General features: G+C 44.5%; 1 protein-coding gene across 3 annotated transcripts in view; it reads right to left on the bottom strand.

Annotated features, from left to right (window-relative positions):
• DENND2A (DENN domain containing 2A) overlaps positions 1-16,448 on the bottom strand; it is a 100,055-nt gene extending 83,607 nt beyond the window's left edge. For all 3 annotated transcript variants that reach the window (XM_018570500.1, XM_018570501.1, XM_018570502.1), the window contains exon 1: positions 16,423-16,448. The gene's annotated coding sequence lies outside the window, so the exon portion shown is untranslated. The remainder of the gene's footprint in view (positions 1-16,422) is intronic.
• Positions 16,449-20,158: the final 3,710 nt, after the last annotated feature.

The raw sequence follows: 20,158 nt of genomic DNA, 5'->3' as shown, positions 1-20,158 counted from the left end.
CCTGTCGTTTCTTTAGGAGAGGTAATGAGTGGAGATCTGGGAACTAGGACCTCAATGATTCTTTAAGTTCCCTTCACGTCCTGTGGTATCTCCAGGAGAGGTAATGAGGAGAGATCTGGGATCTAGGTCCCCAATGATTCTTTGAGCTCCTTTCACCTGCTATTGTGTCCCTAGGAGAAGTAAGGAGGGGGAGATCTGGAATCTAGGACCCCAATGATTCTATAAGTTGCCTACAAGTCCTGTCGTATCTCTAGGACAGGTAATGAGGGGAGACCTGGGATCGAGGACCCCAATGATTCTTTAAGTTCCCTTCTCGTCCTGTCGTACCTCTAGTAAAGGTAATGAGAGGAGATCTGGGATCTAGGACCCCAATGATTCTTTAAGTTCCCTTCTCGTCCTGTCATGTCTCTAGGAGAAGTAATGAGGGGAGATCTGGGACCTAGCACACCAATGATTCTTTGAGTTCCTTTCACTTCCTGTCATGTCTCTAGGAGAGGTAATGAGGGGAGATCTGGAGATAGACAGCAAAACTTGACAGAGGTTTAACCCTTCTCCACTCTTTTCAAAACGGGAAAAAAGTGTTGGCTGAACTTGTAATTTAAATTGATTCCTTATGTCCACGCAGCTATAGTAATAAAAAAGACCTCCATCAGGTGCCTGCCTTTTGAATGTCCCAGGACATTCTGATATGCAAACACCGATCTTTTCTGCAAAAGTCGAGTGATGCAAAATCCGTAACACTGATAATACTTTTCTATTAAAACATTTCCATTGTAGTCAGACCATCTTAATAAAATCACTGTTCAGAAAGAGATTCCAGTATGTAAACCCTAACAATTCACTTTTTAAATTCCCTTTGGTCTGTTAAATATACCATTACCAATGTTTTTTGTGTCTGTTCAATAAGTGCAAAACAATATGTGTTTATCCTTCCAGAAATCCATTGCTGTGCTATGCATTATCTTTTGTATTATCTCGAGCACTCTTATACTAGGGCAGAAAGAATGTTCCTAGCAGGATCACCGGGAGAAAATACAGAAAAAAACAGAATAAAATGAATGCTCCACCACATCTAAGGAATGGTAAGCTGCAATATATTATATCTTTCGTACTTGAGATTAATTGGACTATAACTTGAGCACTGAACATACCAAGATAACTCGTTGTCATAAACTCTAAGCACACTCTTGACTTCCGCTAACGTTCATTAATTCTCCAACTATCCATTTAGTACAAAATAATATTACAGCTCTAGTTCTACCTGATGTCCCTTAATTATATTACTTAGGGAGATCATAGACCGGTCATTTAATCACCCTAAAAATTAATTACCGCTTAACAAAGTCCAGGCAAGGAGCGAATCGATCTTTAATTCCAGAGCATTAGCAGTGACTCATGTGTGCAGGAAAAGGTATTTTTCATCCATCATAAGGCACTTAGCCATATCTAATTACTCATGGACCTTCTCCATGCGTGAACCGCATCCTATAAATTGTGAAAGTGTCAACTGCAGTGTGCTCTTGTCTCTCAATAGTTCACTGAGTGGCGTCCACAAGGGTCATTACCTTCATTATTTTCTTGTGATTGGTTTTGCTAGTCTACATCTGTATCATGTTGTATCTCTCACCATTTTTAAATCCATAGGCCTCATTCCCACTGCCGTATAATACGCTGCACATAGATGCACACAGCGTTTTTTCCCATATGCAGCAGATGCAAATAAATGACTCCATACACATAGCTACGTATGGAGCCGTATTTTTGCGCTGCGCAAAGATGCGCAAAAACAAAATGGAACCGAGATGCGTCCTGGCTCGGAATTTCTGCGTAGTTTACATATGTGCGCACATATACGCATATGTGCGTACGTACAGTACATTAAGGTTTCTAATAAAAATTATGCATTCTGGGATTGCATACAATTCATGCATATACGCGCATACATACGCGCATATATGTGACTATACGCATTTACAAATATGCGTACAATTTTGCTCTTGCGTTGTGTGTGAATGAGGCCATAACTGGCACATTTCAAAACACAACATAAAAAAAAATACACGAAGGCACATGAATAAATGGCTGGCATCCTCCTCCAGTATGATTATGGTTGTTTTCCCACTCTTACTTTCAGTACGTTAGGCTGACAACAACACTGAATCAAGAATGAAAGTTTAAGGCAGGGATAGCTGTTGTGGAACTACAAGTCCCATGAGGCATTGCAAGACTCTGAAAGCCACAGGCATGACTCCCAGAGGCAGAGGCATCACAAAATTTGTAGTTTGACCACACCAGGAGTGCCGAGGTTGCCTAACCCTGGTTTAGGGCATCTCTAATCTTTCCTGTTATCGTTAATGGCCATTTTACTCAAGTGATCGTGTCTTGGGTGGCAACTCCCCAAGATCAGGAAAGAGGTAGAGGCTGGTTGTCTGTTCCTACAGATTAATTTCCTTGCTTGCTGGCAGCAATACAAGATGTTGCTTCCTGGATGCCCCTCAAGGAGTCCGAAGAAAACCTGATATCAGTACTAACCATTTCCTACTCTATCCAATCAGCTTTAAAAAAAAAAACATTAACCCCCTTCTAGAGTTGCCCCCTGTCCCGGATTCACCTGGACACGCCGGGTTTTGAGTCCTGTATGTGCTGTTTCTCTCCCGTACGCAGACATCCCAACCCTCCCGGACGCTCCGGGAGTCTCCCCCTATTAAATAGCGGATCCCGGCCGCCCGGGAGAGAAACACTTTCTCTCGGAGAGGTTTATTACTCTGCTCGATCAAGCAGAGTAAAACTTTCCCTCCCCCCCCCCCCCCCCCGGGGGGGTGGGGGGGGGGGGGAGAGGGCACCTCCCTGAAATGAGGAGGGCACCTCCCTGAAATTGCTTCTTTCAGGTTGGGATCCGTGTATGTAACCCTAACTATGAAATTCTCTTGCTCTCTTTAGGTTACCTAAATGTACAAGTGCAAAAAAAAAAAATCTGTTGATTCTGCCAGAAACTCAGAGCTGCCGTGTGCAAAGAAGATTCGGCAGTAATTCAGGCCTGGGAGCAATTCTACTGAGGTACGTGGAAGGTTTTCCTGGGTGATTGTGTCTCCAGCAGCAGACTTGCTCATATGACTTGGCCCTACAACTTGCTCCCTTCCCTTTAAAAAAAGTGGTTGCAGGCTTCATTCATAAATACAATGTAACAGTATTGTTACAATGTATTTTGTATAGTGTTTATGTGCAAATTAAAGGCTTGCCTGCCTATATTCATATAGCAGGGGCTCATTCACACCATGTCTGTTGAGTTGCTTTTTCTGCACATCACCACACATGTATGGTGTGAACAGGGCCCATAGAAAACAATTGTTTTTATGAGCTCTGTTTACAACACCCATGTGCAGTGGTGTGCAGGAAAGGAAGATTAACAGATATGGTGTTAACAAGTCCTATGTCAACCCAAAAATGCCTTCTTAGTAATAGGTGGAGCCGGGTCATGGAATCTCCCTGCCATAATTCTGGCCCATCTTTGAGTGTCCCCGTTCCTCCTGTTACATTCTCCATAATATAAAATACATTTAGGAAGGAGGCAGAGGAGGCATAATGGCAGGCTTGCCCACTCAGAGAAGAGATTTTAGTACCAATAGAGTCTATAAGAGAAAGTCAGGCAGTGGCGTCACATGGGAGGTGCGGGGGGAGCGGCACGCAGCTAGGTACCACCATTGGAGTGGGGACACCAAAATGACCGACAGTCATTCTGGTGTCACCCCCTATGAAAAGTTGGGCATTCAGTCATGGACCCGAGAGCCCGAAAGTGTCAGGAGTGAGGAGGGGACCCGGCAGCATACCTAATCCCGCCAGGTGAACGTTCTCTCCTCTCTCTCCCGGCGTCCATCACCAAGATGGCTGCCAGCAGACATCAATAAGATGATGCCACGGCGGGGTGTCACCCGGTCTCCGCTCCTCAGGACGCCCCAGAAGTCAGGTGGTATAAATCTTCAGCATCTGAAATCTGGGTGGAGTGAGCCTTTAAGCAACTAGAGTGAATAAAGTGAACTGTAGGTATCATAATGTTGGTTTCATTTCAAACCATTATAGCTTCTATAATACAACTACAGCATAAAAAGTTCCTATTTTATTAGTAACAATTGTGATTCATAAAATTCAGCATCTATTGTTCTGCACAAAAACATTAGTCACTACCTTTTTTTTTCCTCACATCATTTTGTTGTTTTTTTGTTTTGAAGTTTCTCATTTCCAAAAAAATTCCTGGGTCCCCAGAATGCACAGTCAGCTCATAGCTTCAGATTACAACCTTCCACCCGTAAAAAAAAAAAAAGAAAGAAAGAAAATATGACATATATTTTGGGTTTAATTTACGGTCCTCTCCCCTTTCCCCCCATTCCTGGAAAAGATTTGGCCGTCGTTGGCTTTTTCACTTGGGATTTTGATTCTTGGAAAACCTGCAGATCTTCAATCAGCCCTCCAAACAAATCCAGATTTTTCACCGGAGAAGGAGCGGGGGTGGGCAGGGCCATTAACCACTTGCAGACCAGGGCCATCGATCCAAACAGTCCGCTCTGTAGACCGACGTGAAAATTTTTTTGGGATTTAATGCAAACCTGTGCTTTGACCATTCAAAACAAAGATGCAGGTTTGCTGTAATCCTCCACCCCTCCCCGGCATATACATAGCGTTCCTTCACTGCCCCGATGATCCATTCAGGATCCAATACCAAGCAACAGGACCATCCAGAGGTGTGAACCAGGCCTTACAGATATATTGGCTGGTGGAACTGTTCACATGTTCCAACTCTGTAGCTAGCTGCTTGCCTGGTTTTCTGCTTTACGGAACTAAAGTTAAAAATAAAAATATTGTTAGATTTTATAAGGCCTGGTTCACACCTGGGCATTTTACAGTGCGTTCCTACGCTCTGTAAAACGCTCAACATGTGAAAACCAATGATTGCCTATGGGCATGGTTCCCACCTGGGTGTTTTACAGCGCGTAGGAACGCGCTGCAAAACGCCCTACGCCCAAAGAAGTACAGGAGCTTCTTTGGGGCATATTTGCCACACGTATCCATTGGGATACAGACAGGTAGCCCTCAGAAACGCAGGTTTGTCGCGGGTTTTTAACGCAAATCGCAGTAAAAACGCACAGCACGAAACGTGCATATTCGATACGCCTAGGTGTGAACCCAGCCTAAAGCTCTTCTGCCAAAAACCTGTCTGCTATTAAATGTTTTTTTCTATCGTACCCTACCTGGGGTTGATATGCAGTGCAGTGTGCCTGCCTGGCCAATTCCAAGCATCTGTAATATGCCAAAAATGGAGCCGAGTCCCGGGATGATGTTACTCCAGTGCACATTTGGCAAAAGTTTGCAGACAAGTGACCCAGAAAGAGACCAGGAGAAGAAGGCAGATGCCATAGACGTTGCAACAAAGGGGAGCACGGACCTTGAAAGCTGGAGTAGGGCACACTAGGAGGTAAGTCTTCCATAATGTACACTGTAAAGCTGCCCATACACTGCTGGAGTCCCGCTGACTCGGCTGAAATTCAAGCAGTTTGTGGCCCCCTTGGGACCCAAGTTGATTTTTCAACAGACCTTTGTTGAATGTGCCAGGCTAGACATTCTTGGATGAACAGTGACTGCAGCCAGTCAGCTGCAGGCCCTCTTCAGGTATTCTGACAGGGGCACACATGCAGTGGTTAGAACACAATAGCCCAACAGGGGGTAGTCCCCATCTACGCTTTTTAGCATTGATGGGGGAATCTGTTCTAGTGTATGTCCAGCTTAAATTTGGATCTATTTTAATTGTAAAATCCAGGGACAATGCCAGGAAATAACATTTTCCCCAAGTGAATCTTTAAAAAAAAAAAGTTTGGCCAAATAAAAAACTTACTCTCGCAGTGGGACTACCCCTGCACTGCAAGGGTTAAGTGCTTGGTTTTTTAATTTGCACGGAGTGCTTTCTTAAACTCTGGAATAGTTCTGAGAAATCCAACACAGTACACAATTAAATGAAAATTCCCCCAAAAAATCAAATCTCTAAAGACAGTCTTTACATTCATACTTTTTTTTTACTGGATTACGTCATTTTTTGTTTTAAAGTACAAGTTTACAGGGCCAGTGGAAAAAGGAAAAGAAGACACTCTGGGATCCTCTGTTCAATTATCCCTTGTGAGGCCGGTTTATATGTTTTTGTCATGATCGTTTCCTTCAAAATGTTTGTTCTTCCTGATCTCTTCCTGCCCTGATTGGGCCGAGCGCGCTTATCTCTCATCCAAACCGTTTCCACAGCGCATTTTACTGACTCGTGATATTTGTTTAGCTGTTGCACATGAAAATGGGTGTAAAATTAGAAACAAAACAACACATTCATTTTTCCCTGTCAAGTGATAAAGACGGTTCTGTCTCTAAATAAAGGCAACGAAGAAGCCCTTGACTTCTAACTGGAAGTCTGGGATAAACCATGGGTGTGCCGTATGGTGAAAGCAGCTAGCTCTGGTTCATGGCTTGTAGATGTGTATACAGATTGCTTCTGATATACTGTACAATACTGCTTCGCAGGGGTGTCCATAGACTGTTTGTCATGCCGAGCCCGGGGGGTAGCTGCTGGTGGTAAACGTTCTAGGGTATTGGGGTATAGTGGTAGATGAGTGAAGGGGGGTCCTGGTGGTTTACCAGGGGGACAGGGTGCTGGTGCACCTTACCTCTGGCCCCAGCTCTGTCTGGCATCCCGCCCAGCTCACTGACGTCACTGGTTACCAGGAGCTCAGCAGGGCGGCAGCCAGAGCATCCCAGGTTGCTAACAGCTCTTAGCAACCTCGGACGTTCTGGCTGGAAAGGGGGAGGCAGGCCCCCCCCCCCCCCCCCCCATGTAACCCAAAGAGACGCTACCTAAGGCAACTGCCTCAGGCTGCCTCATTATAGGACAGCCCTGCTGCTTTGTTTGTATCCATCACTGACAAACAATGCTGGGCACTGTGACAAGGTAATATTGCAGGAGCACTATTGGGAGACAGTTGTCACAGGAAGTGCCTTATGGCAGGATCACCAGGCAGGGTCGAAGGAAGGGGGAGGGGCATGTTACATGTTGGGGTGCCACTTAAGGAGGCGTGCTAATCGGTCTGTGGATGGAGAGCTTCTCCCATGGGGGGGGGGGGCAACTCTGAGCCTTTGCCCCGGATGACAGAATGTCCAGCTTCCCCACTGTCACTAGGTATTGTTTTAGAGAAAACTACAGATTTAAAAAAAGTTTAAAAAATTGCAATAAATGTGAAAGCGTTTATGAGAGTTTAGTGATTGTGTCTGCATGTAGTTTAAGAATCTCTGTACATGCAGGAACATGGGTTGAAGTTGGGAACAGAGGAAGGGCTGCTGGAAGTTGACCACATACAGTAGACTGTGATCACTGTTATCTGACAGCAATCACTGGACCAAGCAATGTTGCCCTCAATGCGGCAGAAAGAGACATCATTATAGTCGTAAAGTCACAGAGGACCCCTGCATCAAAGGCTTGAAGTAAGTGCTATAGAGCCATGGTTCTCAACAGGTGGGTCGTGACCCAAAAGTGGGTCGCGACCGTGTTTTCAGTGGGTCCCCGTGTGCCTTCCACTTTTCTAGGTGAGAGGCTCCTCAGCCTCCACCTAGCACAGCACTGTCAGTTCTCATGCCAACCAGCCATTCAAAATATGCTGTCCGGTGCCAAGTGTCAGCTTGAGGTAGGGTGGGCTCCATCCATATGTGCATTCCTTACAACTCCCTTGCATGTCCTGTAGAGGTGCCGGTGTGATGTAACATACTGGCTCTCTGCACCTCTACAGGGTGTGCAAGGGAGCTGTACAAGCAATGCACATATGGATGAAGCTCCATCACAGTACAGCAGCCCACACCTAACCCCAGGCTAAGGATCCACTCCAGTTCTCCTAAGGTAGGGAGACTGGATGGATCTGATAACGAACTGTACTTCACAATCTAACCTACCGTGCATTTTGGTGTGAGAAGTGCATTGCATTGCCATTCATTTGAATGGCACCCCAAATGCACCTCCCATCCACAGATCTATTGCCCGCATCGAAACGTGCAGTACCGCAATGCCCTGCGTTCCATTGCCGTGCAACTTGGGTCACGACTTAATGACCAAGGACAAATGTGGGTCCTGAGGTTACACAGGTTGAGAACCACTGCTATAGAGGACCTTTCATCACAAGGCTGCATTATACATTCCTGACATGTCACAATATACAGCAAATATGCCATAAAAACAAAAAACTGCATTATTTTTTCATTTAAAGCTGTCCTAGAGCTCCAGTCCAGGAATTTTGCCAAGGCTGAGATGAAGGCACTGGCCTGCTGCAGCTAGTTGGAGACATTTGCTCAGTCTCCTCTCCTCCAGTGATTTATACTGCAGATTTGTAATACTGTAGCAAGTCAGAAGCTGAGAGGGTGCAGCTGTGTGCACACAGCCAAAAACTGCGGTCAGGAGTCGCCAAGGTGTGAACCGATCACGCTGTGGGTGCCACTATTTTCGAATGGCACCCCAGTCGCGCTGGGCGTATTGCGCGGTTTCCCGCCGCGATTCCGCCCGTGCTTCCGAACACGAAAGCAGACAAAAAACTAAAACAGCCGCGCGTCGTGTATCGCAAAAAGAAGGTACTTGTACCTTTTTTCTGCGACTGCCGCGCTGATGTCACCCCATTGAAATCAATGTGGCCGTGCGGCAATTGCTGCCTGCATTGTACAGGACCCCACGATCCCGGGACGCGCGTCCCGGGTGTCATGCGGTGTAGTGCAGGTGTGAACCTAGCCTGAGTGTGCCATCTCTGAGCTGGCATCTCAGTCCTGGGAGTAGATGGTGATCCTGGATGATGCGTGAGCAAAGACGGCGCTGTCCTTCTGGAGAGAAAAGCAGATGAAGGCATTGTGAGGGGGAGTACTATGATCTATGAGTGAGGTAATAAATAACTGGAAGTTTTGAGCTTACACATTAGACACAGCCATGGACCCTACAAAACACTCCAATTCATTATAATAACATACGTTGGATTTTCCTACGCTGAAGCCAAGTGGATATTTTTGAAAGGCAAATTCAAGGTAAACTTAGGTTCACCTTGCATTACTTGTCAACCAGGTTCCAACTCGAAATCAAAATTCTTATCAAAGTCAGGAAATCGATGTATTCACCGTTATTTCTATACGGCCTTTCCCCTCGGCCAATAGGAAGTCACCTTTATGAACCCGGTGAAGTCACCGCGTTGGGCAGCTATGTTTCTTTTTAATTAGTACGGAAAGTTTAGTAACACATGAAAATCTCCGTTTACGGGGAATCAGATGTGGTTCTGCTTTTCATTACGTAATACGCTTCCTTGTCGGAGGTGATGATTCAGAGAGGCAGGCATGTAGAAAGCTGAGAGAAGGGAGGAATGTAAAGTTTGCGCTCCCCTAAGCACACGTTGAGGCCAAATTCACAATCGGGGAACTAATTTCCTTTTTCAGGCGTAGTTTTAAGTGATTGTACAGTCATTTTGTACACATTTCAGGCTTGAGGCCTTGTTTACATTGCCGGCAAGGGGACGGTAAAATAGTCGGTTGATCTGCGGTTTTACTGCCACTGCTCCGCCGCCCTCTAAAAAGTGGTCCACCACAGATCCCGCTCACTGCCGCCCGTGTGGACTTGTTAGGTATTCAACTTCAAGGTATGAATGGGATCTAAAGGGACCCTGTCTCCGTACAAATTAAAAGGGCAGTTTCCGGCAAGAGAAGAAGTAGTGTGATCAACTCTCCAGAGCCCCTTCCATTCCGGCGCTGAAGCTTCCATTAGTGTCTTCGGCATTTGACACTCTAAGGCAGTGGTTCTCAACCTTTCTAGGGCCGCGACCCCTTGGTAACATTTGCCAAGTTGTGGTGACCCCCAACGGTAAAATTTAGGGTTGACGCGGCTGCTGCAGCGACATCTGGCGGCGTGGCGGGAGAACTGACACTGCTGCGCTAGGAGAGGGCTGAGGAGGACTCTCACCTAGCACAGCAGAAATCACACAGCGACCCACAGGTTGAGAACCAATGTTGTAACAGCTAAAATGGCAAACCATATAACACAAGCCGAGGGTGTCAGCTTTTATTATTAATAATAATGATGATAATCACTAGATGGGGACCTGATGGAGAACTGCAGGTCTCCCTCTGCTGATTGACAGCAGCAGTGGGCGGGTGCAATAGCTAGTTTGCTATTGCAAAATGAAATCGCCAATAGGAATCTAGCTATGCATTTCAAGCAGAGCACTTTCCGGGAGAAAGTGTTTCTCTCCCGGGCGGCCGGGAGCCGCTATCTAATAGCGGGAGACTCCCGGCGACCCCTGGCATTCGACCCCCGAAGGGGTCCTGACCCACAGGTTGAGAACCGTTGCTCTAAGGAGTATCAGATGCCTGTGCCTCACCGTCATGCTCTGTGGTTCCTTTCTCCATCTACTGTGTTACTGCTCAGCCTTGTAGCAGCGTAGGGGTCGGAGGAAGGAATCAAAGCATGTGAGGGGGGCACAGGTATACGACACTCCCAGAAGAAGTGTATGATCAACTCTCTGGCAGCCCCATTCATTCTGGCGCTGAAGCCTCCATTAGTGCCTTTGGCATTTGACACTACATCCCAGATAGCAAGTAATTGAGCTGCAAGTTTGAAAATGACTTGCTAAACTATTGCAGACTTGCCAAGCTTCACAATTTTGTTGCACAATTACAGCGAGTCTGCATTGCAAGTCTCCAGACCAGCGAGCTTGCAGAGTTCTTGCTAATACCTGCAGAACTTTTGCTGTAGACTTGCTAAGCAAATTTGCTTCAAATTCAAAAAGTGTCAACTAGAACTTGTGCTGCAAGTGTTCTGCAAGTCTACAACTTGCCAGGAATGTGTGCAGCAAGTTAACAAGAATTACAATTTAACCCTGCCACAAGTTTGTGGCAAGTTATCCTTGCTATCTGGGATGGAGTTTCAAATGCCTGTGCCCTCCCATCGTGCTTTGTGGTTCCTTTCTCCATCTGCATCACTGCTGAGCCTTTTAGCAGCATAGGGGTTAGATGAAGCAATCAAAGCATGCAAGGGGGGGCACAGGTATCTGAAGTGTTGAATACTGAATAGACCGAGCACTGGAACGAGGGGAGGTAGCAGACACGAGCTGCGGGAAAAGTGAGCATTAAACTTTTTTTCTTGCAGGTCTGGCACATTCTTTCTCAAGGCTCTTTGTTGAAGCTCTATATGTTTTTGTACCCACTACGTTGGATGATAAAAAGTGATACCAAGAGAATTATCAAAGCTGTTTATATGAGTCTCAGAGAGCAATTAGTGAGACTGCCCCAAATGTGAGTGTGAATGAGGCCCAAGAATGTTCATTATGATGGCCATACATAGAAACAGGGCCGTCCGTATAATGAGGCAGCATGAGGCGTTGCCTCAGGAGGCATCTCATTGCACCACGTAGGGGAAGGCGGCAGGTGTGCGCTCTGTCCGCCCAAAGGGTCCTAGGTTGCTAAGAGCTCTTAGCAACCTGTGATGCCCTGTCTGGCATCCCACCTAGCTCACTGACGTCACTGGCTGTCAGAAGATGAGCAACACTCTGGCTGGCGTCCCAGCTCCTGGCAACCAGTGATGTCAATGAGCTGGGCGGGATGCTGGACAGAGCCGGAACCAGTGCATCACTTGTGCCAGAGGTACCGTGCATCACCCGCGTCCCCCCCCGGGCCGTGGACCACCAGCACCCCCCCTGCCTCAGGCAGCAAAAAGTGTAGGGACCCCTACATACTAAGCTACCACTGGATGGCCCACCAACCCTTCATCAGCAGAAAAGATGGAGATTGCTTATTATTACTGAACACAAAGGGGTTGATTTACTGAAGGCAAATAGACTGTTTACTTTGTAAGGGAATTTGCACTCTGCAGGGGAAGTTTCCTCTTAGTTTAGTGAATGAGGAGAAGCTCTGCTGACTTCCATCACCCAATCATATGCAAACAAAAATACTTTTTTTAAATTTTTCCTTCCACATAATTGGGTGATGGAAGTTGGTAGCGCTTCACCTCATTCACTAAACTAAGAGTAAACTTCCCCCGCTAAGTGCAAATTCCCTTGCAAAGTGAACAGTCAATTTTCCTTTAGTAAATCAAGCCCAAAGAATCATGTGACCGATGTCATAAGAAGCTGGCAGTTATATCACATGTAGTAAATATAGCATACAGAGTGACAAAACGTACAAAGATGACTAAGAATACCACAAAACAGTCTCCTTCAAACGAGAGTTTCCTGTACATTGTTTTCCTCCTGTCACAAATAGGAAGTCAGGCGTGTGCAGGAAAAAGACATCCCCCCCCCATTAAAGAAGACCACCGGTCTATTTTCAAAGCAGAAAACAGTTTTGAAGCAAGCGAAACTAGCATGAGCCACAGCTTTCGTGTTGGCAGTGAGCTGGAACTACAATGGGCGCTGCAGTATCTAACATATGCAAAAGCAGTTATTATGAAGGTACGTCAGCAACACGGCGGTAACATATAACTTTTATACACACCTGACAGGGAAAAAAAACTGTGCCTGTAATTCCACTTTAAAAAGTAAGCAATCATGTAAGGGGGGGACAGGGGGGAAATAAAAGAGACTGACTTATAAATCTAGTGACAGGTCCACTTTAAAGATCATCAAGTCTAAGTAAGGCGAAGGTTACAATGTGAGCCAAGTATGATATTCATTTGTGATGAAGAGCAGGAAGTATCACAGCACAGACCACAAAACAACAAACATGGCAACACACTGAGTCTGTCTTTGGAATATGGACCGGCCTACAGACAACACACAATACTAAGATCGCTCCCCAACATCACTGAACACACTGCACGTACATAGCATTAAAAACTGAGAAAAAAAACACCATGCATGCTCCACATTGCTCATTTTAAAGATCAACTTCATCCAAAATTGATATTTATTCCAGTGTGGTCTTTGGCAATCTGAATCCCATATAGGGTTGCCACCTGTCCAGGATTCACCTGGACAGTCAGGGTTTTGAATGCTGTGTCTGGGTTTCATAGCAGCAGAAACCAGGACACATAATGTTAGGCAGACAGGTGCAACCAAAATTAAGATAGGGGCTACTGGCCCCCCACTGAAAACAGTCTCAACTGTGATATTTACATACAATGGGTGACGCATTTTACATATGAATAAGCCACAACTCAATCTCCCCAAAAATGCCTGCACGTCGCAGGGGTGTTCGGGTTACGCTTGAAGAAAAGGTGGCATCTCTAGCTTCATATAATTTTAAAGTGCTGAGGTCTGTCCACCTGAATTTCCAGTATTGCCCGACGGCCACAGCTCTGACACACCCAGGTGATGGTGTCACTCTCGCCGGATGAATTCTCCATAAAGGAGAAAGAAATGATTGTGCCTAATTCAAAGACATAGTGAAAAATCTCTTTGCTACAATGATTCTCTTTTCCATAAATACTAAAGAAAACATTCACTAAGCGTGATCTACATTCACCAAGCAGCTGAAATGGGGAGAATCTTCATTTTGGGTTCAGGAAGAGCATGGCTTGTTCAAGGACAGATGTTTACAGAATCCCATTTTTTAAACAATAATGGATCATCACGATCATGGAAGTGTCTTGTGTTTTTAAAGGAACAATATACCCAGAATTGATATCTTAAGAATACTTTGGTATAGCGTTGCACAGATACTTTTCGAGTACCAGTCCAGATACTTGGCATTTTCATGAGAACTAGCAGGGTTGCAGCGTTTGCAGCTGGGGCCTGGCTCTGGCGCTCCACCACTGTCCTGAAATCATTAGTCTGTATTGTTTTAGAAAAACTGTCACATGGCAATAAACAAAAATGTATCAGTACTCGTACTTGTAAGTACTCGTACTTGTGCATCCCTTTATTTATATTTATAAAAACAAAATCGTACATTAAAACAGAGATGTACAAATCCCGGGAGCTCCGTGTGCTCCTTACACGTGACAGCCGCCTCCTATTTTTTAAATTTTCCTCTAGTCTAGTCTTGGAGCTCAAAAGTATCGGTACATGTACTCGTACTTGTACCGAGTACTGTACTTGGTATCTGTGCAACCCTACTTTGGTAGGTACTGAAGTATTGAAACAGCTGATGGGTTCTTCTTATATCTCATTGGGGCTCCATTGGTGAGATATCTGTGATGTGTTCCCAGGTCTGGGCATCTGCTGGGCCCATTATTAGAGCCTCCCACCATTCCCTGCGGGATATATTGTTTGTTTTATATATTATGAAGATTATGATGCGAGGAGCTGGATCACACAAACAGCCAAAACTTGATAGAGGAACAGATCTGGGAACTATGAAGACAGTTTGCTGTAGGAGCATCCACGAAATAAAAGAAGCCAAGGTATGACTCAGCCCACCATGCAACAACTATAACTAAAACATCACTTTTAGATGGACTGGTCCTTTAAGAATCCCTGCCACTCCATCATGAAGCCAGGGTATGACTCAGCCCACCATGCAACAACTATAACTAAAACATCACTTTTAGATGGACTGGTCCTTTAAGAATCCCTGCCACTCCATCATGAAGCCAGGGTATGACTGAGCCCACCATGCTACAACTTTAATAACTAAAACATCACTTTTAGATGGACTGGACCTTTAAGAATCCGTGCCACTCCATCATGAAGCCAGGGTATGACTGAGCTCACCATGCTACAACTTTAATAACTAAAACATCACTTTTGGGTGGACTGGACCTTTAAGAATCCGTGCCACTCCATCATGAAGCCAGGGTATGACTGAGCTCACCATGCTACAACTTTAATAACTAAAACATCACTTTTGGGTGGACTGGACCTTTAAGAATCCGTGCCACTCCATCATGAAGCCAGGGTATGACTGAGCCCACCATGCTACAACTATAATAAGTAAAACATCAATTTTGAGTGGACTGGTCCTTTAAGAATGCCTGCAACTCAGTCATCCACCACAAATATTTTCAGCATAATGAAGTAATCTTGTACTGTACATATGATATAATTATATACCATCAGATTTGACAACGGTCCATGATTTGTAGGGGAACTCCCAGGTTTTGAAAATCTGAATGTGGAAATTTATGCTGTAAAAATGTTCATTTTCCAAACTGGCATAATGTTCCCTAAATTCTCTTTTTCTACATGTAGTGTACAGCAGTTTCTGCTCACCTGGCCATTTAACACCATTAAAATGCAGAAAAAAAAGTATACTCTACGTAAGCTTAATTTGAACTGTACAGCTATGTGGTCCTCAAAGACAATACTGAGGACAACAGCTGCGGAAACTGTGGCTCCCCAGATAAGCGTTCCTTAAAGAGTTTGGAAAATCCAGCTACAGATATCAAAAACCCAAAGTGTCAATAAAACCGATCAATGAGAACAATACCAACCAAATGAGTGAAATGTACATTTTCTTCACAGTGTTTCTACCTGTCATGTAAAGAACCTCAATGGACAAACCAGAACTTGACTTCCAGTATGTTAGTACCAAAATATTTGTAATGGTTCAAATACACTGATATTATACAATAAGCTTTTTCAACCAATGAGATTTGATGTATGTATGTATGTATGTATCTATCTCTCTGTCTATCTATTTATCTATCTTCCTATCCACTCATCTATCTATCTATTTAGCCATCCAACTATCTATCTATCCTTCTATCTATCTTTCTATCCATTTATCCTTCTATCTATCTATTCATCCATCCATATGTCCATACAATTATACAGCCAATCTTCTATCTATCTGTTTATCTATCTATCTATTTATCCATCTTACTATCCACTCATCTATCCATCCATGTAGCCATCCAACTATCTATCTATCTATCTATCTATCTATCTATCTATCTTTCCATATACCTATTTTTTATTTCTTATTACAGGTATTTATATAGCGCGGACAATTTACACAGCACTTTACATAGTTGCGCATTCACACATCAGTCCCTGCCGTCAAGGAGCTTACAATCTAAGGTCCATGTCTCAATATGCATACACACAGGTCCAATTTAGACAGGAGCCAATTAACCTTCCAGCATGTCTTTGGATCTCTTATATGTATCATAGATCACCCTTCATAACTAAAGAGTGATCATTCCCAAGAGCAGTCGCCCATAGAAACCTTTCCGAACCCATCTTTTTCTGGTGTGACATCAGCATCTGCATATAAAGTTATGAACTAAAGCCAGAAGCATGAAGAAATTGCACGGCATCCTTTGACTCAATGTAATCTCTTTACCTTCTCTGGAATAGCGAATTCTTTCCCAAAGTTCCTAAAATTTTTCCCACAGCCCCTCACCGCAGCCTTCTCATCTGACTTCAACCACCGGACACGTTCTATCCTAACATAAGCCAACACACATTGATACAGATGTCAATAGATCAATATATAGAAAAATACCTCTTTTAAAACCCAGGGAGCAGCTTTGTACCAAATCCTCTTTTAAAAAAAACAGAAAAAAAACTATCTGATGGCTTCCTATTGCAGCAAACTCTTCTTCCTAAACTTCAATGCTACAAGTAGGCAGAGGCTGTCCTCCCAGAGCCGGTTCCCCTCCTCCATACATCCTGGACACTTTATTTCCCTGTTGATAATGGCTATTTTTTTTTTTTCAGAGTGATTGCTGGAAATGATTCTGCTCTCTCTGTGTCTCTCTTTGGAGTTGTGCTGCTTCCTCCTCTCTCTCTCTCTCTCTCTCTCTCTCTCCCTCTCTCTCCTCCTCCCTATTCCCACCAGTGGAGGCCTGACCCATTCTGACTTCTTCATCTGCAGCTGGCTGGGCTATGGTTCTATCTCCATGGCAACCGGTAGCCCTGAACACAGGATGGGCCTTCCAGTGGGGGGATAGGGGTTAGCTTTTAACTCTTCTTACTCCAGAGGGAGGGGGTCCCGGATACAATGCATTCTGGGTCAAGCTCATCCTGGAAGAGCTAATTGCAATTATTTTAACCTTCGCGCAAGATCGAAAAAGGATGCAATGGTATTAAACCAAAACCTCAGTGGAATTGTTACATGGGCTAAGGCGCTCTGCAGATGACATTTTTGGATTTGTTTTTGTTTTCTTTGTTTGTTTTCTTTATTAACTTTAGAAGTTGTTGTTTTGTATGTTAGGATTACAGTTTTGGAATGCAAAAGAAAAAAAAGTTTCTGACTATACGATACTTTTTTTTTTTTTTTAGTATTATCTTTTGGATTCATTTTTTGACTTTTTGGACCTCTGGTGCTATGTAACCTTTTAATGCCAAATGGCTTGCCTATAGAAAGGTGCCTAATATTAGAAAGAAAAGCCTTCTCTGCGCCCCTGTGATTTAGTTTCAGCGTGCTAAAGTGACACTAAACTCAGGAACTAAACTCCCGATTGGTGCCGGGACGCACTGGATCGCATTCCGGCCGGCTCACTTTGTTTTGGGGCGGGATGGAGTGTGGTGGTGCATTGAAGTCAATGGCATCGCAGCCACGCCCTCCGGCCACAGTGCGATTGCCCGCACTGGAACGCGTGGCACATCAGTGCCTGCATTCTGGTCCGGTGCAGTCAGAAAAATGCTGCATGCACAATTTTTTCTGACCCGACTGGAACGCAGACATTGATGTGCCACACGTTACGGTGCGGGCTATCGCAATGCGGCCGGAGGGAGTGGCTGCGATGCCATTGACTTCAATGTACTGCCAAACCCCTTCCTGCCCCTGAACGCAAGGAGCCGGCCGGGATGCGATCCAATGCGTTCCGGCACCAAATGAGGCCGGAACGCACTGTTTGTGAACAGTAACTGCAGCCAATTATCTTAACGTCATCTAAGCTTCAACATGTCATTTCAAAAGTCATTCAGTCAGTAATAGTATTTTCAAATCTGAAGCTGTTGTTTCAATAATACCTGGTGATCCTGCCATGAAGGTCCTTGTCCATGCACTTCCTGTGATAGGGTGACAACACTCTGTTCCTGTCTCACAACTGTGTTCTTGTGTTGTCACTATGTCACATGGGCTTCCCATGGATACTACAAATGCCCATTTAAACACACAGCACATGGGCATTGTCCACTGCTGTCACCGACAGGAAATTAGAAATACCACACAGCCATCGTTGAGTGCATTAAGCCAGGAAGTGGCTACAAAGAGGCTGCAGGGGATGAGAACACTAAAATACAACAAAGGATGTAAAAGATGGTGGTAAGCATCTTTTTTGTTTTAAAAAATTATAATTTTTGACAATACATGGTGCTTTAGATGTAATTCAGTTAGAATTTAGATCTACTTTAAATGCTTGACCTATCCAAAGCTGATATATTAGATGCAGGTAGGTTAGGTTAGCAAAGGGGTGGGCAACCTCAGCACTTCAGATACTGTATGTTAAAATTACAAATCCCTGTGCCTTTGGGACTCATGCCTGTGGCTGTCAGAATCTTGCAAGGTCTCATGGAACTTTTAGTTCCACAACAGCTAGAGTGCCGTGGTTTCCTACCACTGGGTTAGACGATGTTTGTTGTCTCTTGGGAACCCCATGGGAGAGATTTCTGCACTCAGGTTCCCAGCTCCACCCGCCTGCTCTCTCTTTCTCCTATGAAGGGTCTCACTATAGATTTGAACATTACATGTAATATCTCCACATGTGAGCAAACCGAAAATACACAATCCTTCTCCTTTAAGTTCAAACAACAACAACTACCGTAGTGTTTAATGATAGAACACGATTACATTTATATGACAAGGACTTTGTGAGCATTGAACTGTCTCAGACAATAAACACCGAGATTCAGACTTTCCGTCTCTAAGGCTGGGTTCACACCTGGGCGTATTTTTTCTGCTCGGTTTTCAGCTCGTTTTTTTTTTGCGTTTTTTAGCACGTTTTTCCATTCAGTGAAACAGTATGGCAGTATGATTTTTTTTTCCCCCCTTATTTTCTCTACTTTTTCAAAAAAATTTATTTATTTATTTTTTCACTTTCAAACTTCCCGCCGGCTCCGCCCCCCTGCGACGCGGCCGCTCGCAAGGGACGGAAGTCAGCAGCCGCCGGAGGACACAGCGGGGATCGCGGACAAGGTAAGACCTGTACTCTGTATTCCAGAGTGTGGCTCTGGGTTACCCTGATCCACACTCGGGAGAACCAATGGAAACGCGCGGAAAAACGCCCCAAAGAAGCTCCTGTACTTCTTTGGGAGTAGGGCGTTTTTTCTGCGCCTTCCTACGCGCTGAAATAGGCATAAGTGGGAACCATGCCCATAGGAAAGTATGGGATTTCACTTGCTGGACGTTTTATAGCGCGTTGATCAGCGCTGTAAAACGCCCAGGTGTAAACCAGGCCTAACTATCATTTCCAGAGCGCTTAGTGCGAGTCGCCGAAGGCTTTCTGTTATAACATCGGACAGGTATTTAGAGCTAACAATATGATGAATGATGAACCAGATGATAAACCGATGATGAAGTCTGAAGTGGGAATATTTTGTTTTCGGATAATTACTCAGGCAGTCATTTTTGAGAAATGTGTTAGTGTTTCCTGCAGGTAAAGACAAACAAATAAACCTTTTTGTTTAGTTTCGGATGGAGTAAGGAATTCTTAAAGGATAAGTGCACTTTAAAACAACAAAATGCATTGACCTTTTTTACCCCCTTCCCCTGACCTAATGTAACCCCCCCTTTCCCTCCAAAGTGTAATGCTTACCTTAAAGTGATATGAAAGTTAAAAGGATTTTAAGCTATTTCAAATGCTGATGAAATCACGTACAATGGATGCTGCTTCTTGATGTTTAAAAGTTTTAGTTTTCTGCAGAATCAGCTGTTCCCCTGAGCACTGAGCCTGATATGTATGTATTTATTTATTATTGGTATTTATATAGTCCCAACAATTTATGCAGAGTTTTACATAGTGCACATTCACATCGGGCTAGGTTCACACCTAGGCAACTGTTCATTGTAAACCGCACGATTGTCGCACCTTTTTCAATTCGTAGAGATGTCTGTGGGACCCAAACTGCACGACAACCGCCTGAAAATAGCTCCTGCACCTTTTTGCGTGACAGGCGATTTCGTCCGCGCGACAAACCGTAAAGGTGTGAATAACCTCCATTGACTTCAATGCGAATCTGTGTTTTGCGTGATATCACGCGACTTAAACCGTGCGATAAACCGCCTAGGTGTGCAC

This window comes from Nanorana parkeri, unplaced genomic scaffold (genome assembly GCF_000935625.1).
Source record: "Nanorana parkeri isolate BGI_ZX_2015 unplaced genomic scaffold, ASM93562v1 scaffold1542, whole genome shotgun sequence".
Classification (NCBI taxonomy): domain Eukaryota; kingdom Metazoa; phylum Chordata; class Amphibia; order Anura; family Dicroglossidae; genus Nanorana; species Nanorana parkeri.
Note: the sequence above shows the minus strand (reverse complement) of the source record. Positions and strands in the feature narration are given on the sequence as shown.